The 12645-nt window shown below is 39.2% G+C and overlaps 1 non-coding gene across 1 annotated transcript; it reads right to left on the bottom strand.

Annotated features, from left to right (window-relative positions):
- Positions 1–1456: 1456 nt before the first annotated feature.
- Positions 1457–1563, bottom strand: LOC139860608 (small nucleolar RNA R71). The gene has a single exon (XR_011763237.1). It is a non-coding gene; the product is annotated as a small nucleolar RNA R71 (small nucleolar RNA).
- Positions 1564–12645: the final 11082 nt, after the last annotated feature.

Genomic DNA, 12645 nt, shown 5'->3' with positions numbered 1-12645 from the left:
ATATATAAAAGTAATAGTTTTATAAAATAAATAATATAAAATAATATTTTTATAAAAATTGTACTTTTTATAACTTTAAGTTTATTTTTATATTTTATATCTTTTTATTTGTTTTTAGCATAATATTTGTATTTTTCGTTCATATTTAGTTTTAAGACATAGTTTTTGCCATAGTTATTTTTATTTCTAGATTTTTAGGCTTTGCCGTAAAATCCCTTAAGTACTTTTTCTTTAGACTAAGATTTAGGTGCTTTAGAATTTTGCGACGCCGTTTTAATATTTTAGTACCTTTTTAAGTAATTACCGTTTTGGATATAGTATTTCTTTTAAGCTTTTATACCTTTAGACGCAACTTTTAATTCTTAGTTTTTAGACTTTTAAGTTTCGACGCGCTACGTTCTTTTTATTATTTTTCGGCTTATTTTTCGACGTTTTTCGACGCGCTCTTTTTCTTTCTTATTTTTCGCCGCTCTAGTTTTTAGGACTTAGAATTTTTTTTCTATTTCTTATCTAAAATTTCTTTAAATTTCAACGAAAAATTATTTTAAGTGGTTAAATTGATAGACATCCAAAATTTTCTGGTTCATAGTAATAGTTGGATTTGTTAATGGCGAGTTGTGGGCTTCCGATTTAAAGGGTCCTGGCTACCTGCTGCATCTTTTGGCTATTCAAAACGTGGGCAAAATTAGAAAAGTCTTTTAATTTGATAACTTAAATAATTTTTATCTTTTATAACTAATAGGATATTCAGTGAATGCACCGAGCAAAACGTTCACCACCTTTTGTACGTTCACCACCTGTAACTCGATCAAGACATCTAGCCAACATTGTCGCCGTTGATTTTTCTTTAGAATCGTCATCAAGTCGACCAAGTACTCCAATTCAAATTTCCGATAATCCATTTTTTGAACCCGACCTCACAATTGAGAATCCGGAGGATATTCAGGGACAATTCAGAGATCTTGAACCACTAATCTTTCCTCCGAAACCACCAATCATTCAAACGGAGATTGTCGAGGAACAACCAATTAAATCAGAATCATATAGTGATTCAGATTCAACAAATTCAATCATGGAGAATCTGGAACCTCTAAGTATGGGAGACCGAATGAGAGCTAAACGCACTGGCCAAGGTCATGTAATTACTCAACCTGACATTAATGCGTCAGATTATGAAATCAAAGGACAAATCCTACACATGGTAACTAATCAATGCCAATTTAATGGTGCACCGAAGGAAGATCCAAACGAACATCTTCGTACATTTAATAGGATCTGTACTTTATTTAAAATCCGAGAAGTTGAGGATGAACAGATATATCTCATATTATTTCCCTGGACTTTAAAGGGAGAAGCCAAAGATTGGTTAGAATCGTTACCTGAAGGGGCGATTGATACATGGGACGTTTTAGTTGAAAAATTTCTTAAACAATTTTTTCCGGCATCTAAAGCCGTGAGACTTCAAGGAGAAATAGTTACGTTCACACAAAAGCCAAATGAAACTTTATATGAAGCATGGACAAGATTTGGAAAGTTATTGAGAGGATGTCCGCAACATGGTTTAGACACTTGTCAAATAGTACAAATATTCTACCAGGGATGCGACATCACTACAAGAAAAGACATAGATATAGCAGCTGGTGGTTCCATTATGAAGAAAATCGCAACTGACGCTTACAAAATTACTGATAACACTGCTTCCCACTCACAGAAGTGTGTGCCTCTATCACTAATTATCGCATGGGGAGCTCCAAATCTGCAGAAGAGTCTCTTCAGGAAATTGGTGACGACTTTGGCATCATTGGTCAGAAATGCTTGGGCTTCGACCCATCTGGAGACGCAATCTACTGCTACAAGGACATATTCTTTCCCATTAGACTTTGGGAATGGGCCCATGAAGTCTAATCCCCATATATCGAAGATCTCGCAAGCTTGGATATTAGTCCGAGGCATCTCATTCTTCATAGAGATAATACCTTGCCTTTGGCATGCGTCGCAAAGATTTACAAGCTCTTGCGCATCTCAGAATATAGATGGCCAGTAGAATCCTGATTCGTAGACTTTTCTTGCGATTAAGTTTGCTCCATGACAACCTCCAGTTGGTCCATGGTGACACTGGTGAAGAATCCCTGCTGCTTGCTTTTCATCAACGCACCTCCTGATTATCTGATCAGGGCAAATTCTAAACAGGTAAGGATCTTTCCAGTAGTAGTACTTGGCATCCCTGAAGAACTTCCTTCTTCGGGAGGTACTCATTCCTTTTTGTACTATTTCGGCAACTAGGTAGTTGGCCATGTCGGCATACCAAGGAGTGTCAGTAAATTGTGATCCTATGTGAGTTTGTCCTAAACTCATAAGCTGTTCTTCCGGAAATTTATCTCTGATATCTTGTTCAGCAAGTTTTTCCATCGCTGGGTCCTCCAAACGACTAAGATGATCTGTTGCGACGTTCTCTGCTCCTTTCTTATCTTTAATCTTAATATCGAATTCCTGAAGGAGTAAGATCCATCGTAGGAGTCTTGGCTTCGCGTCTTGCTTTGTGAATAGATATTTGAGGGCTGAATGATCTGTATAGACTGTAGTCTTTGACAGGATGAGATAGGAACGAAATTTGTCGAAGGCGAATACTACGGCTAGCAGCTCCTTTTCCGTGGTAGTGTAATTCTCTTAAGCTCCGGTTAAGGTTTTGCTTGCGTAATAGATTGGATGAAAGTGTTTATCCACCCGTTGTCCAAGCACTGATCCAACTGCGAAATCACTCGCATCACACATGATTTCGAAGGGTAGACTCCAATCAGGAGCTATCATGATGGGCGCATGTGTTAGCTTTTCTTTCAGATAGTTGAATGCTTTTTGACATTCTTCATTGAAGACAAACGGGACTTCCTTTCCTAGGAGATGAGTGAGAGGTCGTGTGACCTATGAAAAATTCTTAATGAAGCGTCGGTAAAAACTGGCGTGTCCTAGGAAACTCCTAACCGCTCTTACTGTGATAGGTTATGAAAGTTTAGTAATGGTCTCAATCTTAGCCTTATCAACTTCTATTCTTAATTTTGAAATCTTATGTCCTAAAACTATCCCTTCTTTTACCATGAAGTGACATTTTTCCCAATTCAGAACTAAATTTGACTCTTCACACCGGGTGAGCATCTTGTCAAGGTTTGAAAGGCATGAATCAAAGGTACTACCAAAGACTGAGAAGTCGTCCATGAAGAGTTCCATACAACGTTCAATCATGTTGTGGAATATTGCCACCATGCATAGCTGAAATGTAGCCGGTGCATTGCATAACCCAAAGGGCATGTGTCGATAGGCAAATGTTCCATAAGGACAGGTGAAGGTTGTTTTCTCTTGGTCCTTTGGATCGAGGGGAATTTGAAAGTAGCCGGAAAAACCGTCAAGGAAACAATAGAATTCATTTCCTGATAGACATTCCAAAATTTGATCGATAAAAGGTAATGGAAAATGATCCTTCCGGGTTGCATCGTTTAGTTTACGATAGTCTATGCAAACCCTCCAACCGGTGACTTCCCGTGTTGGAATAAGTTCATTATTCTCATTTTGAATTACGGTTGTCCCTCCCTTTTTGGGTACCACTTGAACAGGACTAACCCATGGCGAATCAGAGATGGGATTGATAAGACCGGTGTCCAGAAGTTTGATTACTTCTTTCTTGACGACTTCTTGAATCATAGGGTTGACCTTCTTTACCTCTGAACTGATGGTTTGAAATCATCTTCCATGAAGATCTTGTGGGTGCAATAGTTGGGGCTGATCCCTTTAATATCGGAGATCTTCCACGCAATTGCCTTCTTATGTGATTTCAAAACTTGAATCAATTTTGCCTTCTCTTGTGGCATGAGGTCTTTTGATATGATCACAGAGAGTTGCGATTCTCCTTCTAAGAATGCATACTCCAGATTGTCGGGTAACTTCTTCATATCCAATTCTGGAGGCTCCTCGATAGATGGCTTCATCCTAGCTATTTCCTTTCAGTCTAACGAGTCGTACCTCTCCTGGAATTCTGATTCTTCAGTAGCGGTCACTGATGCTATCTGTTCTTCATTTCTGGAAATTGTCCTTCTTAATGCTTCCTCTTCAGAAACGTCTTCCTTAGTTTCGAAGGTAGGTTCGGGAAACTTCTCACAGTCTTCCCATGACTGGGGTTCCTAATATACCGGAATGAAGTCTGTTTCTTCATTCGGTATTCTCCTTAATAGAGGTAAGGAATGCCTTATCCTAGTGGTGCTATTTGAATAGTATTACCAAGAAAGTTACTTTTAGAGAGGGGAGATATGTGTTGACTAAGGTTTATGGCGGAATGTTTGTCGAGATTTCCTTCAGGAGGTGTAAAGAACAGATCCTTAGAAATCTGATCTTGACTGCATATAGCCATAGTCTCTTCCAGGTATTCGTTGACGAGTTCTTGAAAAGAATAAGAGAGATTCACATCTTCTTCCTTAGGATGGTTCATGAGGCGATCAACATTGAATGTGATTTCTTCTCCTCCAACCCTTAATTTCAGAGATTTCTGGTGAACGTCAATTACGGCCTTGGCAGTATTTAGGAATGGTCTGCCAAGAATGAGTGAAACCTTCGTGTCTTCCTCAATATCCATAGTGACGAAGTCAACGGAAAACGACAACTTATCCACTCTAACTAGGACATCTTCAGCTATTCCCCGAGGAATCTTAACTGATCTGTCTGCGAGTTGGATAGTCATTCTGGTTGGCCTTAAGTCATTTAATCCTAGCTTCTTGAATAATGAATAGGGCATTAGGTTTACACTGGCTCCTAAGCCTGCTAACGCATTGCTAATTTGGACATCTTGCAGGTAGCAAGGTACCGTAAATCTTCCTGTATCTCCTAACTTAGGGGGAATTCCATGCTGTAACACTAACGAGCATTCTTCACTTAAGGGCAAGCTAACTATCTCTCTTAATCTCTCTTTGTTTGAAAGTAGTTCTTTGAAAAATTTAGCGCAGTTTGGCATCTCTACTAAATCATCAACTAGACGTACATTCAAATGCAAATTCTTAATAATATCCCAATACTTAGCAAATTGTGCTTCTTGTTTTTCCTTCTTAAGCCTACATGGGAAAGCTATGCGGGCGCGTGGAATAATTTCCGGGGCCTTAGAAGAGATAGGTTCCGGTGGATTGACAACTGGGTCAATTGGCACAGGTTCCTTATCGGAAAAATCTTGTATGGGTATATTAACAGTTATTTCCTTCCCTCCTCTAGTAATTACTAGGGCATCAAACTCACTACACTCTATATCAATTTTAGCGGTTAATCATTTAAGCGTAAGCTGAAAATTAGTGATTATCTCTTCAAAAGTCTTTATCAAAGTATCAAATTTGTTCTGGCATTCTATGACTTGAAGGTTTATCATATATTGCTTTTTCATAAATTCAACTAAAATTTCCTTAGAGTAGAGAGTAGGTTTATGCAATGGGAAAATTATATTATGATCCGAGCTATTTTGATGTTTGTGTGCCCATCTAGGGTAAGGATACCTTAAATTGGTTCTAGTAGCATCGGAGTTTTTAGGAATTAGTAAACTTTGAAGAGTGAGGGTGAGATCTTGTAACCTGGTTTCCAGCATTTTTACCGTATGAGCGAAGACGCCATCCTTCTCAGTAGCTTCATTATTCCGATCTTCCTGTTGTGCAGCTATTGTGTCCAAGAGATCCCATGCTTCATCTGCTGTTCGAGACATGAAATTGCCTTGCGAGGCCATGTCTAGGAGAGACTTATCATCCTTGGTCATACCATTGTAAAGTGTACAGATTATGTCTGCCCGACTTAACGAATGATTCGGACATCTTTTAAGCATCATCATTACTCTATTCCATGCTAGACACAATGACTCATTTTCTTTTTGAGAAAAGTTAGTGATGTCATTCCTTAAACAGGTTTGCAGGGAGGGTGGATAGAATTTGTTTAGAAATTTAGTGGCTAATTCCTCCCATGAATGGATTGAATTCGGGTTAAGTGCGTTAAACCATGCTGAAGCGTGTGCAGAAAGTGAATATTGAAAAAGATGAAGTTTTAAAATGTTTTTCTCGTTTGATTATTTCTTAAAAGAGTCAACCAGATTGATAAATTTGTTTATATGAAAGTTAGGATCGTCAGTCGGTAATCCTTGAAATTTACAGATCATACTGACTAGTTTAATCATGTGTGAACTGATTTCAGGAATTCCTTCGGTTCCTAAGGTGATTGGTCCCCCTCTTTCCTCTAAGCATGACTTATGCATAGAAGCAAGGGTGTCTTGTTGGTTCATTTTAGATTTTCTGTTAAAAAAAACTTAAAAGTAACTTTTAGAAAATATTAATTTACTAAAAGGATCGATAATTTAATATAAAAAATTATTCTTGAAATTCGGTCGCTAACCAGATCGGATATCTTAACTGATAGGACTTCTCACATATTACTCGTATCGAGGTGGCCAGGCCGACTACGGAGAGGCAGGATCCTTTTGGTTCCAATATAATTGGAGACTGTTCGGAAAATCCAATAACCAAGTCCGTGTATAACTTTCTTTCTTAGACACCACCAAACTGTAGTGACCCGAACTTTTCCATGTTTATTTATATTAAATGAAATTGTTATTTACATGATTAAGTGTTTCCAACATGTTAAGCAATCAAACTTGTTAAGACTTGATTAATTTAAATAGGTTTCATATAGACAATTGACCACCCAAGTTGACCGGTGATTCACGAACGTTAAAACTTGTAAAAACTATATGATGACATATATATGATTATATTTATAGTTAACATGATATTATGATAAGTAAGTATCTCATTAGGTATTTTAACAATGAGTTATATACATAAAATTGAGTTTATTGAATTAAGAAACTCGAAACGATATATATAACGATTATCATTATAACAACGTCTTATAAATACATATGAATCATATTAAGATATAGATACACTATGTTTAATCGTGATAAATGATAAGTACACATGTCATTAAGTGTATTAACAATGAACTACATATGTAAAAACAAGACTACTAACTTAATGTTTTCGAAACGAGACATATATGTAACGATTATCGTTGTAACAGCATTTAACATCATACTAAAATATATTAATATATCATAATATCATGATAATGTATTAATTTAACATCTCTTTAGATATAATAAACAATGGGTTAACAACATTTAACAAGATCGTTAACCTAAAGGTTTCAAAACAACATTTACATGTAACGACTAACGATGACTTAACGACTCAGTTAAAATGTATATACATGTTGTAACAACCCAAACCAAACCACGAACAACCCGCGATTAAATACCAAAATAAAAAAAAATTCCGTGTTCAGCTGGTGGCGCGACGCGCCAAGCATTTGCGCGGTGCGCAGAATGCCCTGGACAGGCTGCTGTCCCAAAAAGTCAAATACACGAAAATGTTTGACCGTTTCCCGACAAAATTAGACAAAACGCTTTTCACCACATATTCAAATATGTGAAACTAACACGTTCCAATAATAAAAGGGTTTTACGACACCGGGCCCACATATGCCCAAATTACCCCTTTAAGTACAAATTACAAGTTTTCGACCACAAGACTTTTAATACAAATAAAGCCGAGCATGGTGATTGGGGATACGCTACCCAATCCTAATCAATCCAAAAGCAAGCCTTCTAAAGCAACTACACAAGTCTACTAGTCTCCGATTACCCTAGCCACCGCATCCATGCAAATCTATAAAAAAGTCAACAACGAGAGGGTAAGCTAACGCTTAGTAAGTGATAACATACTACATACATATATATGTATAAAATGGGCACGCCACACAAAATATCAAATACCGCATACCGAAGCATCCAAGTATAAGGCAACTACACTAAGCATACCGTACGATCTCTAAGCAACAAGCTAAAGATATCAACAGAGTATAAGTTCACCAACGACGATGTGAACAACGCCAATAAGCTACACTCGGAGGGTTAGCTACGACACAGCGATACATTAATATATAGAACAATATATAAACGAATAAGGTTAACCCCTTAACCCAATACCGAATACCAAAACACCACAATGAAGATTGGCCGAACTACACGAGCCTTAGTAATCCGAAACCACACGAGACTACTATCTTCATTAACACAACATCGAGGTTGGCCGAACTACACGAGCCTTAGTAATCCGAAACCACACGAGATTACTACCTCAATAAGATGACCGAACTACACGAGTCACCATGAATCCGAACTACACGAGATTCGTCCTTGATAAGATGACCGAACTATACGCGTCATCGTGAATCCGAACTACACGCGATTCACTTCTCCAACTCAAACCCACGGTCACGGGATTATAAAATCCACCACATCGGGGTTATCCACATCACGACAATATCAACCCTTCGCCATTGGGGTTATAACATCCAAATCACAACCACGCGTGATAACGTACACACAAACGTGTACCTCGTCAAAGGTGGTCAACCAAAACGCACAACCGTGTCAATTGGACTCATACAAAAGTCCATCAAATCCACCTATATGTGAAGTGAGCTCTATAGTCGAGAATCGCTTCACCCGACCCGCACCCATCCTACACATACATATGCACATAGGATATTAACACTCACCTTGTCGCCTTGATGAACGCTTCCGAATAATCCGCAACTCGCCGAAGAAATGTACCTATTCTATTATCATAAATACCACAACACAATTAGGATGGATTTACAAACCAACCCAATTCGACACTTAGTGCAATTTTGACCCAATTGCACTTCCAAGCACAAACCATGCCCAAACTAACCAATAATCACTAATACAAGTGATAATGATCCTAATATGCCAATTAAATCCGAACACAAGTGTTAAACACTTATCGTTCTCAAAATCGCCCATAAACCCTAATTTTGACCCATAAAGTCAAAATCTCACCAATTACAAGTTTTGACACCAAAACATATTTAACTCGGTTTTATACTTCAACTTAATCCATTTTAAGTTTATAAACCTCATCGAATCGACATTCGGGTCATAATCATCAACAAACCCTAACTTTGACTCTAGTCAAAATTAGTCAATCACAAGAACCCTAAAGGTCTCCAATACATCAATAATAACTAATACTAGTGATTATACACCATTCTCAAGTCTTAAACATGGTTAAATCATTAACCAACCCAAAACCCGCCTTTAACACTTAAAAACCCGAATCTTGGTGTTAATCTTCAATTAACAACTAAATGGGTTCCATCTATGAATCATACAATCAAAAGCCCCAAATTTGAATGATGAACACAAAAACGAAATTCGGAGTTAGAGCTTACCACTAGTATCACCGCGTAGCTAAGAACGAGGAGAACAAACTTGTCTACTACGCCAAAGATCAAAACCCGCTTCTTCCTTTTCAAAAATCCCTTTGAATCAAATGGGTGTTTGAGTTCTTGAGAGAAATATGAAAAGAAAAGGAAAAAGAAATGAATAAATGAAATGGGTGGAGGAGGTTAAGTCCTCAAATCTGGCTCAAACGTGAAAAGACCAAAATGCCCGTTTAAAAACTCTAAAATAACAAAAGGGGTCTGCCAGCGACATATGGCGCGGCGCGCCATGACCCCGCGCGACGCGCGACTGGGCAGAATCAGAATCCAGGTCTTACAACTCTCCCCCACTTAAACTCGATCACGTCCTCGTGATCTTCACTACTTAACAAATCCGGACCTACTCAATGGTCCTCAATCATAAGTCCCAATCCGAACTTTCCTAGACAATTCTTCCCAATGAATCAGCTTTAACAATTAAAATTGCCACCCGCGATTTATCAAACCCGTAATCCCGAGCACTAAAACCATGCTCAATCCCTCACACTGGGAAATACTCTACCAGTCTCGAACCGAGATATCAACCCCTAGCATACCATACCAAGTATATCGCTAGTAACCACCGCACATCAAAATAAAGTCAACCATCTAAACCGACGAAGACCGAAAAGAAGCGAATCCTTAAGGATTACCCTTAACACTAAACATCCCTTGTAGTGCGCAATACGACCAATTCGCAACTACCGTAAAATCATAATTCAACGGTTAAAACCGATAGTGCCCAAAACGATTATGGCAACGCTAGATCCCAAGGTGTACAAAATCGACTATTGTCACACCCGTAACAACATGTGAGCGAAACACAGCTATCGCATCACTAAACATACAACATGGTCCTCGCGACCCCACCATTGGCGTATCAAACGACCAATAGATCAAACATCATGGCCCTCACGACCCCACCATCGGTGTATAAAACAACCGATAGATCACACATGGTCCTTACGACCCCACCATCGGTGTATAAAACAACTGACAGATCACACAACATGAAGGCTGGCCGAAAACTATACGCGCCTTAGTGAATCCGAAACCATACGCGACTCACTACCTTCACCTCAACAACAATCGGGATTGGCCGAACTACACGCGCCTTAGTGAATCCGAACTACACGAGAGTCACTATCCTAGAGGAATGACCGAACTATACGAGTCATTTGTGAATCCGAACTACACGAGACTCACTCCTCAATACAATGACCGAAACCACACGAGTCATTTGTGAATCCGAACTACACGCGACTCATTTCCACAATAAGATGACCGAAACCACATGCGTCATCGTGAATCCGAAACCACACGCGATCCACTACCATGATGAAGTCAGCGGACCTCGAAGGTCATGCTCCACCACTCTCAACACCGGATGAAGTCAGCGGACCCCGTCAACGGTCATGCTTCACCGATACAGCACCACGCTCATGATGAAGTCAGCGGACCCCGAAAGTCATGCTTCACCAATCACGTACTCCCATGATGAAGTCAGCGGACCCCGAAGGTCATGCTTCACCAATCAGTGAAGTGTTGAATGATCAGACTGTGGTGTTAGATCTTCCGCCAGAGTTAGCCGGTATTCATAATACATTTAACGTGTGTTATCTTCGTAAGTGCAAAGTCGATGATGAAACACAACTCCTTCCTTTAGAAGATTTAAGGGTCGATTTGAATAAGAAATTGGTGGAAGATCCGGTCCGTGTAGTTGACCGAAAGGTGACTAAGTTGAGAAATAAAGAGATACCGATGGTATTGATCGAGTGGAAACACAGTTTGGGTTCTAATCTTACGTGGGAAACGGAAGAGTTGATGAGAAACCGCTACCCTCATTTGTTTGACCAAGACCAGATTCTGAGGACAGAATCTCCTTAAGGGGGTGGATTTGTAACAGACTGAAACCCGGGCTAGTTGTAAGTGGACTATTTTGCCCTTAGGGTTTGTGTATGATTTAAGTGCTTTTTATTTAAATTATTTAATTAGTGTTTTATTATATTTGTGTTGTGTCCAGTTTGTGACAAGGGTCCCAGAACAGGTTTGTTTATTTTATTTGGACCTCGTTTGGGTTACCTAATCTTGTGCGAAAGATTTCAGATAACTGGTAAATACCCGTGTGTTGAGGGGTATTGTGATATAACACAATTAAGTGTTATACCAGCTGCCACTCTCTCATTTTCTTCCCATTTCTAGAAAATACACCGTACCTTCATCTCTCCCACCTAACCAAACCCTAATCCTTAAACATTGATCTTGAGCTCAAATTGGTGTTAGAATCATGTTTGTTATCGTTTACTGAGTCTATCAAGGTAAGTAACATGTGTTTTTGTGTTCAATTCGTTGTTAAATTCGTGCTTTTGTGTGAGTTTTGTAAAAAGCTTGAATTTGTGTCATAACTAGTGATTTAAGTGTTGTTATGGTCAAATTGTTGTGGGTTTTGAGTCTATAACAAGTAGTGAACGAGTTGTGGTCGATTTTGGTGTTTAAAACGAGCTCTAGATTGAGATTTGAGGATTTCATCGTGAAGTCCGTAGCATTTGTTCAGTTCCTAAGGAAGATGAACACAGTCGGTCGACTGTCGGTCGACAGTCGACTGTCGGTCGACAGTCGACCGACTTAGGGTGAACCGACCGACTGAGGGTGAACCGACCGACTGAGTGTGACTTTCGGCCGATTGTGGATATACCAAATAAGTTGACCGATTGGGAAAGTTAGTCGACCGGTTGTGTCAACAGTCGACCGACTGTCTACATTAGTCGACCGATTGAGGAGACAGTCGACCGACTGTGTGTCCAGGGCATTTTTTTATGAATTTGCTATAATTCACTGTCAGTGTGTCTAATCTTGATGGGAATACTATTCTAACTTGGTTTTTGCTGTTCTCAGGAGATAAGGACAAGAAAGAAGCTCAGAAATAATAACTGAGCAGTTGCTGGTAATTGGTGAGTGGGTCTATCTACGGATAGAGTTTAAGTAGCATATCATGCTACTGTGGTTGACTCTTTTACCATGCATAGTGTAGGAATTGCCATGATAGAATAATATCGTTTGCCTGATGTTGTATGTGAATTATGTGTACACTGTGTGAATGGCACCAGTCGGGCCTAGGGAGACTGGGGATTCGAGACCGTGCCTAGGAGAGGTTAGAGTCCGTATGAGGTCAACCGTGCCGAGGGGAGGTTGGGTCCATAGGCTACTGATTGTGGAGTATAGTGTGAATGATGCATCCCCTGCATCTGGATAATTATACTGTGAATTGAGTAGCAGGGACTATCGGTAGAC

The sequence above is a fragment of the Rutidosis leptorrhynchoides genome, chromosome 7 (assembly GCF_046630445.1).
Source record: "Rutidosis leptorrhynchoides isolate AG116_Rl617_1_P2 chromosome 7, CSIRO_AGI_Rlap_v1, whole genome shotgun sequence".
In the NCBI taxonomy this organism is placed as follows: domain Eukaryota; kingdom Viridiplantae; phylum Streptophyta; class Magnoliopsida; order Asterales; family Asteraceae; genus Rutidosis; species Rutidosis leptorrhynchoides.
This window is presented reverse-complemented; position numbering and strand designations above follow the sequence as displayed.